This window comes from Lepidochelys olivacea (genome assembly GCF_965140295.1).
Source record: "Lepidochelys olivacea isolate rLepOli2 genome assembly, chromosome: 1".
NCBI lineage: Eukaryota > Metazoa > Chordata > Testudines > Cheloniidae > Lepidochelys > Lepidochelys olivacea.
The window spans coordinates 71,185,144-71,191,143 of record NC_140411.1 but is presented as its reverse complement, the minus strand read 5'-3'; positions in this window follow the sequence as shown (position 1 = coordinate 71,191,143).

Below are 6,000 nucleotides of genomic sequence, written 5' to 3'. Positions count from 1 at the left end.
TGCTGATACAGACTAACACGGCTACCCCTCTGAAACCTGACTTTGCAGACTTAGCTTCCTTTAAAATAGGGTTTTGTTGGTGTGTGTAACAAAATAAGAAGAGCAACAAAGGTCCTGTAATCTAACCTAGCAGTATTTCAGTCCATGCCAGTAGTGTGTGTGCGTGTCTCTCAGCAAAGAAATATAGCAATGCAGTGTGCTAAAATGTATGGCAACCAGAAGATTTTCTTTCATCTGACTGGAATGCACTGTAATTATCCAATAGTTCTGCCCAAGCCACAATTAAAACAGTACATATTTGTGCTCATTTTCCATATTATCAGCTCCTCTGACTTTCACATACAGGTCAAATTGTCTTCAGTGGAGCCAGGATTTCACCTCAGCTCTCCTCAATATTTCCATAATTTTGACAGTGGATTTTCTCGTTGTAGTGACACAGAAATAACTTTCTCCTTGCTGTAATCAGCATCATTTTCTCAAATAGTTGCAGTTTGCTGTGGTATATCGAGGGCTGTGTTGGAATTGCAAGTAGGGCTGTCAAGCGATTAAAAAAATTAATCACAATTAAATCACGCTGTTAAACAATAATAGAAAACCATATATTTAAATATTTTGGATGTTTTCTACATTTCCAAATATTTCAATTGCAAACTGTAAAGTGCTTACCTTATATATATATTTTTATTACAAATATTTGCACTGTAAAAAACAAAAGAAGTAGTATTTTTCAATTCACCTCATACAAGTACCGTAGTGTGATCTCCATTACAACAGTGCAACCTACAAATGTAGATTTTTTTTGTTACATAACTGCACTCAAAAACAAAACAATGTAAAACTTTAGCATCTACAAGTGCACTCAGTCCTACTTCTTGTTCAGCCAATTGCTAAGAGAAACAAGTCTGTTTACATTTACAGGAGATCATGCTGCTCCCTTCTTATTTAAAATGTCACCTGAAAGTGAGAACGGGCATTCGCATGGCACTTATGTAGTCGGCCTTGCAAGGTATTTATGTGCCAGGCATGCTAAACATTTGTATGCCCCTTCATGCTTCAGCCACCATTCCAGAAAACATGCTTCCATGCTGATGACAATCATTAAAAAATAATGCATTAATTACATTTGTGACTGAACTCCTTGGGGAAGAATTGTATATCTCTAGCTCTGTTTAACCTGCATTCTGCCATATATTTCATGTTATAACCATCTCATGTTGTTCATTTTAGGAACACGTTCACTGCAGATTTGACAAAATACAAAGAAGGTACCAATGAGAAATTTCTAAAGATAGCTACAGCACTCAACCCAAGGTTTAAGAATCTGAAGTGCCTTCCAAAATCTGAGAGGGATGAGGTGTGGAGCATGCTTTCAGAAGTCTTAAAAGAGCAACACTCTGATGCGGAAACTACAGAACCCAAACCACCAAAAAGCAAAATCAACCTTTTGCTGGTGGCATCTGACTCAGATGATTAAAAAGAAAATGTTGGTCGGCACTGCTTTGGATAGTTATCGAGCAGAACCAGTCATCAGCATAGACACAGGTCCTTCAATGGTGGTTGAAGCATGAAGTGATGTATGAATCTTTAACTCATCTGGCACATAAATATCTTGTGACACCGACTACAATACTGCCATGCGAACGTCTGTTCACTTTCCGGTGACATTGTAATTAAGTGGACAGCATTATCTCCTGCAAACGTAAACAAACTTGTTTGTCTGAGTGACTGGCTGAACAAGAAGTAGGACTGAGTGGACTTGTAGGCTCTAAAGTTTTACATTGTTTTGTTTTTAAGTGCAGTTATGTAACAAAAAAATCTACATTTGTAAGTTGCACTTTCATGATAGAGATTGCACTACACTACTTGTATGAGGTGAATTGAAAAATACTATTTCTTTTGTTTATCATTTTTACAGTGAGAATATTTGTAATAAAAATAAAGTATAAAGTGAGCACTGTACACTTTGTATTGTGTTGTAACTGAAATCAACATATTTGAAAATGTAGAAAAAATATATTAATACGTTTCAATTGGTATTCTATTGTTTAATAATATTATAATTGTGAATAATTGTGTAAATTTTTGAGTTAATCTTATGAGTTAACTGTGATTAATTGAGAGACCTAGTTTAAAATATTCTTCTTTTCCAACAAGGGACAATTTCAAAATATCAAACCCTTTTGGAAAGTCACATGGTATATATTTTAAAACTAAATTCATGGCTTAAAAAAATAATCTTAATTTTAAGATAAATATTTCTGTAATTGATCAATCCAACCTTAAATAGATTTTAACATCTTCTTTATTTTAACTACTGTGTATTCCTATTCCCACACCTACATCACAGTAGACAGTCATCTCACCAAACATCACTGCAACTAACAATATATGCCAAGTGGTCTGTCCCCTACTTTAGCAAACTATTTAGGATATTGTAGTGGGCACATAGGTTTTCCTTTTCCCTTTTTTCCTGAATGGCTATTTCCCTCCCTATTTTACATCTATCACACCCTATTACATATCAACTACAACTTCATCAGAATGCAAACCTACCAGCTGACAGGAAGAATGATACCTGCAGGTATTGTTCTGAAACACTTTGTTATTGGGATCTTGAGGTCAGTGGAGCAGAGGAGCAGCCTGCTTGGTCTCCCTCTCTTTCTCTTTTTGGTTACTGAGGGTTCTTGTTTTTTTTTTTTATTTTATGAATAAAAGTAGTCTTACACTGCAACCTTCCAGTAAGAACATTTTATGTGTTTTATCTAACTTCTCTGTTATGCTATGAACATAACAGTTGCTCTATCCTATTGCCCAAAGGAGGCAGGGAGGCTGTGGAGTTGTAGGGAATATACAGAATCCATCCATCTTTCCTTCCTTCCCAGATCACTGGTATGGATTGTGCATCCTGATCCATGGCACTTTGCACCTCCTGAATCTCCACCCGTGCATACGCTCCAGTGTACATGGTATGCCACAGATTGCATACAGCATTATTTGTGTATTGCACATCCCTCCATTTATTCTCTAAAAGCCAAGTTTGGCAGAAAAACACTTCTACCCAACCACAGTGAGTGGGATATGGCAGAGAATCATTGTAGAAAAAAAATAATTCCAAATGGAGCTAGGGTCTTATCACAGGAAAGTTTGAAGTGGTATTTAAAAATGGATACTGTTATGGCTTTCCCACTTGACAGCCTTACTTTTACTTAATGATATCTTTAGCCAGAACACACATAGTTAATTTAACCAAAATTAACTTCACTGTTCTATTTATAATAGGAATTTTAATTAATGTCAATGATAAATGATGGAACAGCTCTGGAGATGAACAAATACTGACTACTGGAAAAAATGAATGTAAGGACCTGGTTTTACATAGAAATGCAAAGATTAACATTAATTGTAAAGACAGTTCTGGTTGCTGCAATTCAGACAAACAGTAATGAAAAAAAGTTTTGAAATTAGGCTTCCTTGGAGAAGCTATATTGTCATAGCTTTTTCTAGATATTCTGCAATCTAGTAAAATTTTCCAAGGCAGAATTCTAGCTGGTGAAAATCGCCCTACCTCCATTTGCTTGAGATACACATTCAAACTATGAAGGTGCAGAACCTCGATAGAAAGTTACTGCGTTAGGTATAAAACCAGAAGTCTGGCTGTGTGTGCAGTACGGAATGCATTTACTTTAATGTCACCATTTGATGTAAATAAACTATGTGAGATGTAGGAAACTAGACAAAGCAATTGGAGATGTAAAAATGACTTTATTTTCGGGCTACATTAATAATAGAGGATCACTGTCTCGAACTAAAGCAAAATACCAAACTCATAGACTTCAAAAACATAATAGAATAGCAAATATATTTTCTTCTGATCTCTTCACTCTTGGGCATGAGTGGATATTAACTTTAATACAGGTTTCAGAGTAACAGCCGTGTTAGTCTGTATTCGCAAAAAGAAAAGGAGTACTTGTGGCACCTTAGAGACTAACCAATTTATTTGAGCATGAGCTTTCGTGAGCTACAGCTCACTTCATCGGATGCATACCGTGGAAACTGCAGCAGACTTTATATATACACAGAGAATATGAAACAATACCTCCTCCCACCCCACTGTCCTGCTGGTAATAGCTTATCTAAAGTGATCATCAGGTGGGCCATTTCCAGCACAAATCCAGGTTTTCTCACCCTCCACCCCCCCACACAAATTCATTCTCCTGCTGGTGATAACTTTAATACAGTAGACCTTTCATCCATGCAAGCCAAACGCCACACTCTGTGTTTTGGTGATCCACAGCACATATGCTCTACGTTCAGAACTGAGACGCCAAATAAAGCTTCCACAATCCCTAGCTTTAAATGAATACAATACCAAAGAAAGACTACAGCAGAAGTGAAATTTCTATTGAGAAAAGGGTAGCAATGTATATATGTGGGAGGGAGAGAGCTCCAGCTCGGGGTGCAGGCTCTAGGATGGGGCAGGGGATGAGGGGTTTGGGGTGCAGGAGTTTGGGGTGTTGGGGGGAGTGCAGGCTCCAGGAGGGAGTTTGGGTATGGGAGGTGACTCTGGGCAGGGCCAGAGGGTTGGGGTGCCGCAGGGAGTTCGGGGTGCAGGGTCCGAGTGGCACTTACTGCAGCTTGAAGCGGCCGCCAGGTCACTGCAACCCCTAGATGCATGGGCAGCCAGGGAGGCTTCATGCACTGCTCTAACACTCGCAGGTGCTGCTCCTAGAGCTCTCATTGGTCATGGTTCCCAGTCAATGGGAGCTGCGGAGCCAGCCGTTGGGGTAGGGGCAGCGCACAGTGCCTCCCTGGCTGCCCAGACATCTAGGGGCTGCATGGACCTGGCGGCTGCTTCCAGGAACCGCAGAAAGTTAGGGCAGGCAGGGAGCCTGCCTTAGCCCTGGACACCCACAGCACTGCTGACTGCACTTTTAACAGTCGGGTAGGCAGTGCCGACCGGAGCCACCAGGGTCCCTTTTTGACCAGGTATTCCGGTCAAAAACTGGATGCCTGGCAAACCTACGTCTGACCCTGCTCTCATACAGTTCTATAGCAAATATCTTGTTGACTTCACTGGTACAGGATTGAGTCCATGATGCCTTCCTTATACAGGGCTCAGTCCTCCAAGGCCCTGAGCATTATCCCTGATCCAGAAAAGCTCTTTAGCAAACTATGTAAGTAGTCCCGTTAAAGTCAATAGGAATGCTCATATGCTTAAAATTAATCACATACTTAAGTGCTTTGCTGGATCAGAGCCAGAAAGTTGAGCACCTTGCAGGATGGGGTCCATAAAGAACAGAGACGTGGCAACTTCTGCATAGTCAGCTTTAAATTGATTATTCTAGTGTTCAATTGCCCAAGTTTTTCTTCCTGTATACTGTTCTTCCACCCACTATTTGTTACTGAGACAAAGAAAGAAATTACCTTAATACAGGGATAACTGTTCTAATGCTTTACTCATCCAAATAAATTCCATAATACACATAATTCTTCCTCCCATTCCCCCAAAAGAAAACCTGGAATTCTCACAAGTTACTAGACATTGTCTAAACACTTCTGTCATATTCCAGAGTGCAATCCAGTGCAGACCTGTGAAAGGTTGTGTCACCACAACCTTGGGTGCCACAAAATGCTTTGCTGTTGTACCTCCCAACCAGGGCCACTCACAAACAGCCTAACATGCAGGTCAGACCCTGAGTGTCTGTGAACTGTTGCAGCCTTGGCCCAGCAATTCTGACCCCAGCAGCTTATCAGCCGTGTTCTAGTCAGACTCTGGCTTCCACTAGCCTTTGTAACTACTTGTAGTGTGACCCCAACACACTTCCAGTCCTGAGTTTTCCCCTAAGCTTGTGTTCTGCTCTGTTCAGCCCTTTCCTGGACAATTCAGACATTAAAGGGTTGTTGCCCCAGTAAGGGGGTCAATATTCAGCAGTTTGCTACTTTAACTGGAGCTACCAAACAGTTCAATTTAAATACAACACTGGACTAGTTTTGATTAAA